We start from the raw sequence: 16039 nt of genomic DNA on the forward strand, positions 1-16039 counted from the left end.
GCTGGGGCCGGAGGTCCAAAAAGGGACATTGGCATCTCGTACCTCTCCGGTCCCCTGTGGAGACCACCTCTCCCCGACCCAACTCACGGAGGTCGCCCAGTTGCAGGCCGAGTTTTCGGATGTGTTCTCGCCCCTGCCCGGTCACACTAACCTCATAGAACACCACATAGAGACGCCCCCGGGGGTGGTAGTGCGTAGCCGTCCTTATAGATTACCCGAACACAAAAAAAGGTGGTTCGGGAAGAACTTCAGGCCATGCTCGAAATGGGCATCATCGAGGAGTCCCACAGCGACTGGAGTAGCCCGGTGGTCTTGGTTCCCAAGGCCGACGGCTCGGTCCGGTTCTGCGTGGACTATAGAAAAGTCAACGTGGTGTCTAAATTCGACGCGTACCCAATGCCTCGTATTGATGAGCTGCTCGATCGACTAGGCACAGCTCGCTTTTACTCGACACTGGATTTGACGAAGGGATATTGGCAGATCCCCTTGACTCCATTATCCCGGGAAAAAACGGCCTTTTCCACACCGTTCATCTTACACCAGTTCGTCACACTTCCGTTTGGGCTGTTTGGGGCGCCCGCTACGTTTCAGTGGCTGATGGACCGGGTCCTCCGGCCCCTATGCGGCCGCTTACCTAGACAACATCATCATTTATAGTAATGACTGGCAGCGGTACCTGCAACACCTGAGGGCCATCCTTTGGTCGCTGAGGCGGGCGGGGCTCACTGCCAACCCGAAGAAGTGTGCGATTGGGTGGGTGGAAGTACGGTATCTGGGCTTCCACTTGGATAACGGGCAGGTGCGTCCCCAAATTAATAAGACAGCAGCGATTGCGGCCTGCCTGAGGCCCAAGACCAAAAAGGGGGTGAGACAGTTCCTGGGGCTGGCTGGCTATTATCGTAGGTTTATACCTAATTATTCAGACATCACCAGCCCACTGACTGACCTCACTAAAAAGGGGGCGCCAGATCCGGTCCAGTGGACGGAGCAGTGCCAGCGGGCTTTCTCTGAGGTAAAGGCTGCACTGTGTGGGGGGCCACTTTTGCACTCCCCTGACTTCTCTCTCCCTTTTTTGTTACAGACGGATGCGTCGGACAGAGGGCTGGGGGCCGTTTTGTCCCAGCGGGTGGGGGGAGAGGATCGCCCTGTCCTATACATCAGCCGAAAGCTGTCAGTGCGTGAGGGGCGCTACAGCACAATCAAGAAAGAGTGCCTGGCAATCAAGTGGGTGGTCCTCGCCCTCCGTTACTACCTGCTGGGGCGCTCTTTCACCCTCTGTTCGGACCACACGCCCCTCCAGTGGCTCCACCGCATGAAGGATGCCAACGCGCGGATCACCCGTTGGTATCTGGCACTCCAACCCTTCAACTTCAAGGTGGTCCACAGGCCGGGGGCGCAGATGGTCGTGGCGGACTTCCTCTCCCGTCAAGGGGGGGGAGTCGGCTGCGGGCTGGACGGGCGCCCGGCCTGAGTCGGGCGGTGGGGGTATGTGGCAGCAGGGGCGTGGTCAAGCGCCGGTCTGTGACAGGAGGGCGGAGTCGGGGAAGGTAAGTGGCAGAATCGCTACACCTGAGGGTAATTAACCTGTGTTTTGTGTGTGTTTTCCCCAGTAAACCGCACCCTATTTAAGGAGGGAGAGTGAGAGCGGAGGGGAGCTTCCCCAGAGGAGACTACAGTGTGTGTGTGTGCGTGTCTCTGATGGTTGGGTTAAATTGTACGACTGAAAAGTACGGCAATAAAGCCTCCCGTTAACTTTGATCTCTGTCCTGCCGTCCTCTGTGATCCACCCACACGTTATTCACGCTACATCCCTTTTATCTTTTAAATAATTCTTAGACTGTAAAAAGATCTCTGACAGAAAGATGCAGCCAGCAATGTAAGGACACATGAGAGGTGAGATTTCCAAAACATAAATAAGATATATCGCTAACACTCCATGTCCTTCCAGTAATGTTTGGCTTGCAGACACTGATCACTGCCAAATTGTCCTCGCTGGAGGTGAACCTTGGGATCGTATCAGGTGCTGTCTCACCAGTGAGATCCTTTGACAGTTTTATTAGTTTAAGTAGGAATGATCCCACTTTAAAGAGCGCACCATAACAGTCCTCGACTCCCAGAATCCTAATGCTCAGTCCACACTACAAGATATATACAATCCTAACTGCTGTTAAAATATGGGACATTTTATAGATTTTTTTGTCCTATATCACCATCAAATTTCTGATTATGCTCGAGAGTCCTGACCAATGATCCCAATGAACTCTCAGAGTTATTCATAATTCAAACTAAACATGAGGGCATCTTCTTATGCCATCATTGACGTCTTTCACATGAGACAGCTAGTGTGCCCCCCACACAACAGGCTGGTGAGTATTAAACACTGAACATGGGGTTAAGATTGGATTTCCTCCATCCATCGCCACAGAATAACCCAAAAAGCTCTGCAATCATTCTCAAAATCATCCTCTTGTACACTCAGAAATAAAGGTACTAAACAGTACTTTTACTTGTCACTGAAGTGATACCTTTGTATCTTGTGTAGCTTTAGTGTATCTTACACCTGGGTAGGTGCATATGGAGTACCCATAATGAGCTTTTAGGATAAAGCTTAAGTGCTCCTTAAGTTCCAAGAAATAATTTTTAGCAGGATAATGATAAAGGTCCAAAGATGTACCCTTGATGCTCATACATATGATCGACATGGAAAAGTACAGTTTAGTACCTTTATTTTTGAGAATGTATGGCCAAATGCATCTTGCATGCATACAAGAAGCATGGAAGCTACAGAAGTGGGAGAACAAGTTCCTCTTATGGGAGTTGGTCATCAAAGCAACGAACAAAAAAGGCCACAGGCCCATGTACGTGGGAGTTCAAATATATTTGTTTTCTCAGTGGATTCAGTCACACAACAATGGCATTGTAGTTATTCAATTAAATATGATACAGAGCTCTTTTTAGCGCATACAATTCGATCCTAACCATAGTTAATTGTTGTATTCCTTTTTCAGGAATGTGAATGAGCTAGCCACACAAAGAGCGATGGATTTCAGGCCAAAGTGGGTGAGTTTAGTGACGTAAGGGTCAGTTCATGTCGAACAAAAGTCTGAAACAACATTTAAGGTTTACCTCGAGTTTAACATCCAAGTAAAAAAATCTGAAATATAAATCTTTTCAGATATATAGAGTATTTATCTTTTTCTTTTCATTCATTATGAAAAAGAAACCAAACCAAAAAATAATAAAGGTTTATATTTTAGACAGTGTCCTGTTAGATCAATGAATGGTTCCTAATCTAGCAGAAGACCGCATAACAAGGATAAACAGCCTAATATGTTTTCAAATGGATGCACAAGTCACACTTGCACATTACAGGCATTGAGCAGACGCGCTTATCCAGAGTGACGTACAGCATACCCAGAGCAAACTGGGGAGCAGCTAGGGATTAGGTGCCTTGCTCAAGGGCACTTCAGCCATTCCTGCTGGTCCAGGGAATCAAACCAGCGACCTTTTGGTCTCAAAGCTGCTTCTCTAACTATTAGGCAAAGGCTTTCCCCTGTACAAAACCTTGCAAAAAGAAATAATTTGACTTCAGACCAATTCATACGCTCCTCTTTTAGGAGTATTTATCAAGTGTGTGTATTTATCAAGTACTTGGTTCTTTGTTTGGATTTGTGCCAACTACATACCCCTAGAGATCTACATCCCTGCAGTCTCAATTCAGCCCTATTCTTATACTTGATCCACTTAATTATGATGTTTAATAGTGTCAGAATATTAAATTCAGGTGTATTTGAACTAAATGAGTTCTCTAGCAATGTGGATGAGCATGACTGGTCCATTATGGCCTAAGTACAACAATCTGGCATTGCTTTCATTGTGGTCTCGATTTCTAAACAACTATGTAATGCTAAACCACACTGTACTACTTATCTGGCACCGTGAAAGGTCATTTCAAATGCACCATGTCACTGTCAGTTTGTTATGTCAATGAGTTATGCAGCACAAAATACACAATACTACAGCATGTAGCATGGAAATACGGGGCTTTTTATACTTAGTCACAGGTTCACAAGACATCTGCTTAAGTTAAGGTTTCATACAGCTGATTTAATTGAGTACGGATTTAACTGCACTGGATGGTACTGTTTAAAATGTGAAAACTTGATGAAAATTGTTAATCATAGGCCTAATGTGAACTAATTGCAGATTTTATTATCCCCTCGGCATATTACGTGGCATACCGTGAGTTGGCCTAGTGGTTAGCGTATCCGCCTCTCAATCGGGAGATCGTGAGTTCTACTCATGGTTGGGTCATACCAAAGACCGTCATAAAAATGGTATCTACTGGCGTCTGGCAAGGCATGCTGCAATACAGATGCGAGTGGGGAGTCAAACTCTTGTGGTTATCAGAGGACTAGCCCCGCCCCCCCGTTGTAACCCTAGCTATGTGAGAGGCCGAGGGCTATGGAAACGGAGGTTGGCGGTGCTCTATGCGCCACATGGCGTGAGAAGGACTTTGATATAATGTGGGGGGGATATAGCTATTGCTCTGTCTGTGAACATTTTAGTTTCCGGAGCATAACTCAAAAACTATTGAGAATTTTTTTCACGAAACCTGACAGTTATGTTAAGTGACTAGAGGAGTTGTGCCTTTTGACATTTTGGGATTTCTATGATTTTTATTTTTTCTGTATTTCTATGGCAACCAATTCAACTTAGGAAAATTTGGAGTGGGGTTTCATGTGGGGGCCGGGGGGATACGTCATCTCCTGATGACTCTTGTTAAATTAACTAACTGTTGTTGACAGTCCCCCCCCCAGACATCACTTCAAAATAACACACTAACTTGGAAAAATGAAGCCTTTTTCTTGTAATGGCCCAAATTTTTAATGAAGAGTTAAAGGCTCAGGCATTGTTCCTACTCGACCTCATTAGAAAAGTCATACAAATATAACAACCTTTCTTGTAATTAGTAAGTTGCAGTATTTCACTGCACAAGCGCTACAGCAGGTCATATGACTTTAAATTCACCTTCTTCAATTTATATAACCGCTCACCTTTCTTAGTGACAAAAATTAAGCAGAAAAAAATATATATTTACACACCACCATAATTTCTACTTTTATTAAAATGCCAAAATGCTTCTGAAATAAATATAGTCAAAAGGAAATAATTTGTCAAACTTTACTAATTCTGGGTCGCTGAGAACAAAAATGAAACTTAAAATTGTTCATTGGCTCTAGTTTTCAAGATCAGCTCTATGAATAAATCTATGATTGGGTTTGGATATTATTTACTTTTTTGGCAACACAATGAATGATGTAATCTGCAGCCGGTGTTGCATCACACATGATATCATGTTATTCCTAGAAGTCACTGATGGTGCAATCATAAGTCAACTTACATCACTCTGCTGAACAAATTGCCCTATATCAGCTCAAAAAAAAGAATCGTACAGTGCTATACACTCGAGATTAAGTCTTTGCTTGACAAGAGATGCTTCCGTTTCATGAATACAAGAGACAAGCTGCCAAAAAGCACTGAATAAGGGCTAAACCTATTCAGTACTTATACATAACTGTTTTTTGCCATTTGGTTCATAATACAATTTATTTATATAAACTTTTTGCTGATTTTCTAGTGTTACATAAAGAGAACAGGTGAAATATCATGTAAACCAAACATAAACACATGAAAAGACCTAGGTTTACAATTTACACTTCAAACATTAATATCTACACAGTGTACATAAGTATAAAATATGCTTTATACTTTATGCTTCAGGACAAACTGAACAGGATGCGAGTGGACCCCTGCCTGGTCACCTGGATCTCCAGCTACCTCACCGACAGGTCGCAGTACGTCAGGCTGAAGGACATCACGTCTGACACTGTGGTTCGCAGCACCGGAGCACCCCAGGGCACGGTGCTGGCCCCTCTTCTCTTCACTCTGTACACCATGGACTTCTGCTACAACTCGGAGCTGTGTCACATTCAGAAGTTCGCCGATGGCACAGCCATAGTGGGGTGTATCAGGGACGACAGAGAGGAGGAGTATAGGAGCCTGGTGAGGGACTTTGCCGTTTGGTGCAATAGGAACCATCTGCAGCTCAACACCTCAAAGACCAAGGAGCTGGTCATTGACTTTGGGAGGTCCAGACCAAGGTCAAGACCAGTTCTGATCGAGGGAGTCGAGGTGGAGGCTGTGGATTCCTACAAGTACCTCGGGCTGTGGCTGGACAGCAAGCTGGACTGGACTTGCAACACCAACCACCTGTACAGGAAGGTACAGAGCAGGCTATACTTCCTGAGGAGGCTGCAGTCCTTTAACATCTGCAGGAAACTCCTGTGGATGTTCTATCAGTCCGTGGTCGCCAGTGTCCTGTTTTACACCGTGGTGTGCTGGGGGGGCAGCACATCCAAGGAGGACACATCCAGGCTGGACAAACTGATCAGGCGGGCTGGCTCTGTGGTCAGCATGAAGCTGGACTCTACGGTGACGGTGGCAGAGAAGAGGACTATGGACAAACTACTGAACATCATGGATGATGCTAGTCACCCTCTGCACACCGTCATCAGCAACCAGAGGAGTCTGTTCAGTGACAGAATGCTCCTCCCCAAGTGCAGGAGTAACAGACTTAAAAACTCCTTTGTCCCTCACGCCATCAGACTGTACAACTCCTCTCTGGGGGGGAGGAGGGGTAACAGGAGGACAGAGGACGGGAAGGAGCAGTAGCCTAGCCTAACAATAAGCAATACCGGACAATGAGCAATATAAATGTGCAATATGATGTGCAATACCTCTCCTGCTGGATTTTTTTTTTTAGATATTTGTATATGTTAATACTTAATTTATCTAGAAGTTTTCTCTATTTTCTATTCTCTGTTTATCCTGTAATGATGCTGCTGGAATTTTAATTTCCCTGAGGGAACCCTCCCAAAGGGATTAATAAAGTTCTATCTATCTATCTATCTATCTATCTATCTATCTATCTATCTATCTATCTATCTATCTATCTATCTATCTATCTATCTATCTAAAATGTAAAATCATAAATATCTTGGAAGCCATAACCAATCAGCTGTTTGAATTGTCATATTTGGATTCAACACACCAAATTTCATAACACACAGCCAATTTCATCTCTGAAGCAGACAACTTTTGAAAAATTGTTGACCAGTGTTATAATGTTCATTTAGATGAAAATACGAACACATTAAATGACAGCTGTTTTAAACATCCAGCCCCAGAGTTGTAACAATAAATTGATAGGTTCAAGCAGTGACATTTCTTTTTGTTTGGCAGAAAATACCTCTGTTCCTTGTTTCCATGGCGGCCTCGTACTGTAATGTTCTTCTGCATTCCTGCGCAATGACATCAATGGCTCATCTCCAGCACAGTCTAGTCACATAAGCCTGTCACATGAGCATTCTTCCCACAGGAGTTCACCCTGAAAACACAGAAAGAATACTGGACTAATAAAATAACGCAAAGCGTTTTTAATACCGTCATACCACTGGATTAGACACAATACAGCTTTGACCACAATACAGTGCAAATGGCAACCAGGGAAATCAGATCTAATATTTGCATGTGCAAAGTTCATCATTCATCTTACACTTTTATACCAAAAATATTTTGTAGCCCTGCAGCTTACGTATGTTTATGAGGGGTGTAACACAATGCCACTCTCTGTATTTTAACACAAAGTGAATATGCCCTAAACCAGAAGGTTTTTGTTATATATATTTAATATATGAACCCTACCACTATGCCCCTGGAAACACGGGAAAAAACCCAGAGATGGAAATGCCAGCACTGTCAACACAGACTGTAAATTCCGCCAGTTAGTTCCTGAACATCATCTACACTACATGGACAAAGATTTGTAAACATGTGGCCAATCACACCCATATGTGCTTGTTCAACATCCCATTCCAGATTGTGGAGATTTGTGCTCATTCAGCTACAAGAGCATTAATGAGGTTGGACAATGACATTGGGTGAAGAGGCCTGGGGTGCAGTCAGTGTTCCAGTTCATCCCAAAGGTGCTCAGTGAGGTTGAGGTCAGCACTCTGTGTAGGACACTCAAGGTCTTCCATATCAACCTTGGCAAACCATGGAAACACTGGGATGGGGGAACCCAGACATGGACCTCGTTTTGTGCACAGGAACATCATCATGTTCGAACATTTAAGCTTCTTAGTTCCAGTGAAGGGAAATTGTAATGCTGCAGCACACAAAGCCTTTCTAGACAATTCTATGCTTCCAACTTGTTGGGCAAGACCCACATATGGCTGCAATGGTTAGGTCAAGTTTCAAGTCAAGTCAAGTTTGTTTGTATAGCGCTTTTAACAATAGACATTGTCCCAAAGCAGCTTTACAGAATTTGAATGACCCAAGACAAGAGCCAATTTTATCCCTAATCTATCCCCAATGTGCAAGCCCGTGGCGACAGTGGCAAGGAAAAACTCCCCCAGACAACACGAGGAAGAAACCTCAAGAGGAACCAGACCCAAAAGGGAACCCATCCTCACCTGGACAACAACAGACAACATGACTATAACATTAACAGTTTTAACATGAAGTCAGTTTTGTTGATGTTATAAACTCTTCATTGATGGAAACTTGAGTGCAAAACTGTTCATGACAACTGCAGCCCTAAAGTTAGCAAGCCAACTGTAGTCCTCAGCCATAAGAGCATTACTGTAAGTGTCCAGAGTGTCTTCCAAGTGTGACTTTCAACTGTCCGCATGGGGCTGTCCTCCACAGGAGCAATGTGATGAGACTCCAACCAGACATAGGGCATCAGGATGGATCAGGCAGGTGTCCACATACTTTTGGCCATATAGTGTATATCACTCTAGTTCACTAAAGATGTGCACATAACTGTTTTTTCCCTGCTTTTTTTAGTCATCTTACTCACACAGGCTCATGATATTTTCAAATAAATTTAGTTTGAAGAAAGTATTAGCATTATTTAAACCACCATGACCCTGAACAGGACGGTGTAGTGGTTAGCACTGTCACCTCACAGAAAGAAGGTCCTGGGTTCGAGCCCCGTGGCCGGCGAGGGCCTTTCTGTGCGGAGTTTGCATGTTCTCCCCGTGTCTGCGTGGGTTTCCTCCGGGTGCTCCGGTTTCCCCCACAGTCCAAAGACATGCAGGTTAGGTTAACTGGTGACTCTAAATTGACCGTAGGTGTGAATGTGAGTGTGAATGGTTGTCTGTCTCTATGTGTCAGCCCTGCGATAACCTGGCGACTCTCAGGTTAGGATAGGCTCCAGCTTGCCTGCGACCCTGTAGAACAGGATAAGCGGCTACAGATAATGGATGGATGGATGGATGGACCCTGAACAGGCGGTTACTAAGGATGAATGAATGATGTAAATGAATGTAGAATATTCATGTCTATGAAAATGGTCTATAACGCAAGCTTCATATCTGACTGTTTGCTCGCTTCGCCCCCTCCCATATGAAAGTAAAAACCTCTCAACTCTTAGCTGCGTCCTGGGGTCCCAACCAGATGTTCTCTGAACTTTTCTGGTCCAGTCAAGCTTGGTTTAAAAAACAAAACAAAAAAACTGGAAAACTTTATTCATTGTAAATAATGTATTTATAATGAACATTCTAAATAATATATAGGCTTTCTAAATTGTTGACCTAATGCTGAAGACAGGGTGCTTAAATGATCCTATTTCGCACCTGCAAATTCTCGTCTTTGAATTCAAGTGCACTGTTATTCCAAACATCCCCTCCTTTGTAAAGATGTACATAAAGCAACCAGCTGTTAGAGGTACATCAGGGTTTATAGTAACTGTGGATGACTAAAAGTTGCTTTTAGAGGAATAGAGAGATATACTGTATATCCATCATCAACCACCGAAACCATCCTTTTCTCTTCCATAATAAATGAATCAAATTGTTTCCTAAGCTCACCACTTTTTTCTCATCTCATCTCATCTCATTATCTCTAGCCGCTTTATCCTTCTACAGGGTCGCAGGCAAGCTGGAGCCTATCCCAGCTGACTACGGGCGAAAGGCGGGGTACACCCTGGACAAGTCACCAGGTCATCACAGGGCTGACACATAGACACAGACAACCATTCACACTCACATTCACACCTACGGTCAATTTAGAGTCACCAGTTAACCTAACCTGCATGTCTTTGGAGTGTGGGGGAAACCGGAGCACCCGGAGGAAACCCACGCGGACACGGGGAGAACATGCAAACTCCACACAGAAAGGCCCTCGCCGGCCACGGGGCTCGAACCCGGACCTTCTTGCTGTGAGGCGACAGCGCTAACCACTACACCACCGTGCCGCCCCCACCACTTTTTTGTAACTGAAAATACTTTTAGGTTGTTTAAGTTACTTTAAGGTATTAATTTACTTTACGGTATTAATGATAAATGTGATAAAACATTAAAGCAGCACAAAGCTGTTCTTAGCTGTAAGCTGCAATCTTTAATTTCAAAATGTGACGAACATTACAATAAACATTTTTGAAATGCTAGATCGGTTCTACTGTGTAATGAGTAGAAACTGGCTGCAATAAATACAATTTACGTGTTAGAAACTATTCCAGTGGATGAATAACTTGTTGGATGTGCGACGCAGCGGATGCCAACATTTTCACAGGGAATAAACAGGACGATTTCATACACGCAGGCAACAAGCTTTGGGCGGTTTGTTTTAACCAGCTACAATGGATTTTTTTTTAATTTAAAAACAAAACAAAACACACACGCATTGTATTGTGGGCGGCATGGTGGTGTAGTGGTTAGCACTGTCGCCTCACAGCAAGAAGGTCCGGGTTCGAGCCCAGCGACTGGCGAGGGCCTTTCTGTGCGGAGTTTGCATGTTCTCCCCGTGTCCGCGTGGGTTTCCTCCGGGTGCGGCGGTTTCCCCCACAGTCCAGAGACATGCAGGTTAGGTTAACTGGTGACTCTAAATTGACCGTAGGTGTGAGTATGAATGGTTGTTTGTCTCTGTGTCAGCCCTGCGATGACCTGGCCACTTGTCCAGGGTGTACCCCATAGTCAGCTGGGATAGGCTCCAGCTTGCCCACGACCCTGGACAGGATAAGCAGTTACAGATAATGGATGGATGGATATTGTATTATGGGTAGCTGAGCATATATCTTATATAATAAATCTGCAACGACATTTTATAACAGAATCAAACTATACCGATTGTGACGGATTTGAAACGCCTCGAGTGATTTCTTCACATAAAAACACTTATCTATGATGTTACAGAGACTGTCTGGTTTTGTTTTGGTGTAGTAGCATTTACTTAACTGCCTTTTAGTAATCGTTTTTATTATTCAGAAAACACATTAAGGGTAAAAAGGATTTCTCCAGCCCATTGATAAAGAAAGGTTCAGTTTAAGTACCCTTTCTTTCTGACAGTATAGACATGATTACATAAATCATGCTTACATGATTTTTTTTTTTAAAACAGAGAGGATTCAACCAAGTAAAGCTTTACATAACGAATACCGCCATTAGGAGACAGAAGTTTGAACATTTGTCTCGCAGATTTTTGCAGAAAGACTGCAGTTAAAACTACCACAACATCTGCATAAGTGGCCATACACCAGCTATACTATACACCAGCTGCCAGGTTGAAGGTAAGAAGAAAGAGTTTGTACACCCATCCATCCATCAATTATCTGCAGCCGCTTATCCTGTGCAGGGTCGCAGGCAAGCTGGAGCCTATCCCAGCTGAACCCTGGACAAGTCGCCAGATCATCACATAGAAACAAACAACCATTCACACTCACATTCACACCTACAGTCCATTTAGAGACACCAATTAGCCTAACCTGCATGTCTTTGGACTGTGGGGGAAACCGGAGCACCCGGAGGAAACCCACGCGGACACGGGGAGAACATGCAAACTCCGCACAGAAAGGCCCTCGTCGGCCGCTGGGCTCGAAACCTAGAACCTTCTTGCTGTGAGGCGACAGCGCTAACCACTACACCACTAGAGTTTGTACACATGACACATAATTAAGGTAAGCTTAGACTGAGCTAACAAACAACGTATTATGTTGTATATTTTTTGCAACTGTAGTTATAATTTAACATTAAATGCACAATTAGCTACAGTGTAAAAAGTGGTTCCTGTGATAAATGAGCATCAGGGCATTTAAGGTCATTTAGATAACCTCAAAACCCTCAGCTTGAGACAAGAACAGAAATTAAACAATATCTTGGTCACTATTTAATTATAAATGCAATGTTAGATAGGGGCGGCACGGTGGTGTAGTGGTTAGCGCTGTCGCCTCACAGCAAGAAGGTCCGGGTTCGAGCCCCGTGGCCGGCGAGGGCCTTTCTGTGTGGAGTTTGCATGTTCTCCCCATGTCCGCGTGGGTTTCCTCCGGGTGCTCCGGTTTCCCCCACAGTCCAAAGACATGCAGGTTAGGTTAACTGGTGACTCTAAATTGACCGTAGGTGTGAATGTGAGTGTGAATGGTTGTCTGTGTCTATGTGTCAGCCCTGTGATGACCTGGCGACTTGTCCAGGGTGTACCCCGCCTTTCGCCCGTAGTCACCTGGGATAGGCTCCAGCTTGCCTGCGACCCTGTAGAACAGGATAAAGCGGCTAGAGATAATGAGATGAGATGTTAGATAATAACTGACTGCTCAGTGAAAATGCATAACCTGAAATACATTAACTCGGATAAACTAGAAACATTTCATCGAGGACGAACCTGAAAATACGGAATACTTGAGCAGTTCGGTTTTCAGCCGCTACGTCCAGGATGGGGACATAGTTTTATATAAATGTACTTCAGGGAGAAACCCTTTCACTTTGACTCACTGACAGCAACACACTAGTTTTGATTAAGCTCACTGCTCTAGGGCCAACTTGTTTCTCATAAGCCTCAACGGTAATCAAAGCCCATGTTTAACTCGCACTCGTATCATATATTAAATTTAATTAGATTTGTTGGAGTCCTTTAGCTCTCGAAAGGACATTTATCTAATAAAAATGGCATAATTAACAGCATAGAATAAGACGCCTTCCCCACAGGCTCAGCGTGGGTTTGAAATATTAGTCCATCAACATCAGCACTGATGCTTTTATATCGGAGAAATAGTATCTAGCACAAACACAAGGAAATGACAAAGAAATGAGCAATAAGCCAGCGTTAAAATGCGACTTTTCACAGTCAAGAAAAAGAGCCCTTATAAGCGGATTCATGTTTAAATCATATTTCATCTTCTGGTGGACAAAGTTCCCTTAATTTGTTACCCAACCAAACACTGCAAACCTTTTGAGCAACCTTTTACGGCTGCTGACATCGTCAAAAACTCCCTTTCGCAATCTCTGTTTCTTTGCAAAAACATACTCGTGTGTAAAAACATCTAAGATAAGGTTTCTGTCACTCAGCCAGACCTGGCTTTATGCTTAAACCCGTTTTATCTGTTCAAGACGAACAGTTTTGGCATGTCAACAAAATGAAAGATTTTGTAAAGATCACCATTAAAACTTTTATTATTAATTATTTCTGGCCACAACAATAAAATTTAACGAATGATCACTAGAAAAAAAATGACTCATCAGCTGTACAATACATACAGTATCATAAAACTGGCCGCCAAGATTAAAATCCACTACATATCTGATGTAGTGTTATCAGCAGCATTTGACAAAAAGGGAAAACATTTTACATATGTACACATCCACATTATTCAATTCAATGCTTAGTAAAGTTCATATATATATATATATATATATATATATATATATATATATATATATATATATATATATATATATATACAGTACGTTTCTATGGTTGGATATAAATGAATGTCAATTTTGTAACTTATTTTATTTAAAGATTCGTTTAAAAAAAGAACTGACCAGAGCTGACAGTGGAGAGCTAGATTTCACTTCCTGGGAGAACATTTTGATAGCAAGTAGTAATAAGGTACATCCTTTCAAAATGTAACACTTAGCCATTTGCTTCAATGACACGATTTCCATATTGCAGCCAGGGCTGAATTTTGACTTGCTTTTCTTTTTTTCGGGCAGCAATATTCAGCGCATTAAAGATACATCCAGCCAGTATGGAGCGATGCATGCTGCATCGTTCAAACATTTCAGAACGCCATGTGCCACAAGCTTCCATCTTCTACCTATCTTTCTTGACTGAAGATAAGCTTTTTCTAGATATGGCCCTGGACAGGCAAAATTAGCTTGAGAGCTTCTTCTTTCTCAGCTTTACAACAACAACAACAAAAAAAAACTCAGAAATTCTGGCTTTTTTCCTTCTAGCCACAAACATAAAAAGGAATGCACTTTGGTTTATACCAAATGCCCTGGGCTAATAAATTACAAGAATATTACAACAGTCTGAGGTAAAATAGTAAGATGTGTCATTTATCGAGTCATACAATGAAGCAAATGTAACCCTTTGAGTTTGTTAAGACAAGATGGATGCCGTAGAAAAAAAAAAGACCCATTTTGCACTAAAAGAAATACGTATACGTCTGACTTGGTGAGATATCCCTGTTGGCAGTGGGTCTCAGTTCTTAACCCAAGTCACGTGTCCAAACTGCATATAAAACATTTCATTTGTGCAGCCACTTTCCACCCAGAACCCACTACATGGGTTGCAGGAGGATCTTTGGGCAATGTTCAGACAAGTGCAAGGTGATCACTGTTATGAAGAGGATCTTTGTAATTGCCTACGTCTTCTCAGTGTACCTAACAACAAGTGAGTGGGTTGGAGATGTCATTGTTGGACAAAAAAGAGTGGCATTGATAATCAAAGGCACATTGTATTAAACCTAAGGGGACAATTATTCCCCACCACTGTTAATTCACAGAAACAGCAAAAACATATAAAGTACAATGTGAACTGCCTGTTGAGTTTGGCAGATTATTGTGCATTTGCAAATGTACTGTAGGCGTCCAGAGAGGACTGGGCAGTGTGCAGCAGGCTGGGTACCATGCCAACCAGTAGCAGGGGCATTAAAACCCACATAAATGCCACCGCTTTGCTTTGCCACTTAGCGGCCCATGGTCCAACCCCTTTTTCCCACCGCCGTGTTCGCATCCGGTCGAGAGCGTTTTCCTGCGAGTGGAGTCTCAAAGTCATATCAGACAGGATTCTTGTGCATTACACTAAGTCACTCCACTGATATCAAGCAAAAAACACACATTCTGGCCACTGTTTCTTTTTATATTAGCTCTTCTTTAGGAAATAATAAAATCAACCAATAATAAGTAATAAATAAATTACAAAGCTTTCAGACCCTCGCCGGTTATTATTATTTTTTCCTTACTATGTCAAAAAATGCTACAAAAATGGCCAGTTTGTGAAATTATTTTTCCACTGTGTGTGTTTGGGTAAAACATGCAGTTTCATTTAAAGAAGGGAACAAGCTTTTAAGAGTTTAAACTCTGGCCGCATACTCGTGAGACCACACTAGAAACTAAATATAGAAAATGTGATATGAATTTCAGAGGGTTATCTCTGATTACGAACGACAGCCGGATGAGATGAGACTCTCGTTTAAAGCGCCCCTCTCTGCCATAGTTTTTCAATGATAGTGTTAATACTGGCTCAGTTTCAAGTAGTCCTGTTTACAAATTATTAGCACAATCCTTTCTAAATCACTGTTAGAAAGGAGAATTAGCAACTTAAAAAGCATCCTAGTCCTATTTGTTAACTACAATTAGTTTCAAAACATTATTTTGTTCCATGAGTATAGGTTTAAAATTATTTTTAAAAAAATACCTTTTGTATAAAAAGGTAAAAGCACCAAAGTTTTTCCCTTCTAAATAGTACAACACTTTGCTCCCAGCAGTTCTTCCGGAGAATAGCTTATTGTTAAATACACGAGCCTGTCGAGTACTGCCGAGAACAGATTCCACTCAGTCAAACTAAATAAATTCCTTTTAACTTGCCAGAAGTCTATTTATAAAGTTACACTACCCTGAAGTCTCTTTTTTCCTTGAGTCAATCTTATAAGGAATGTCAAGAGATTTTTAGGCACATACCAAGTCTGTCATGT

At 42.8% G+C, this 16039-nt stretch overlaps 1 protein-coding gene across 1 annotated transcript in view; it reads right to left on the reverse strand.

The window, feature by feature from the left end:
* The window catches only part of rap1b (RAP1B, member of RAS oncogene family), a 441802-nt gene that overhangs the window by 416046 nt on the left and 9717 nt on the right, over window positions 1-16039 (reverse strand). The window lies entirely within an intron of this gene.

This window comes from Neoarius graeffei, chromosome 21 (assembly GCF_027579695.1).
Source record: "Neoarius graeffei isolate fNeoGra1 chromosome 21, fNeoGra1.pri, whole genome shotgun sequence".
Classification (NCBI taxonomy): domain Eukaryota; kingdom Metazoa; phylum Chordata; class Actinopteri; order Siluriformes; family Ariidae; genus Neoarius; species Neoarius graeffei.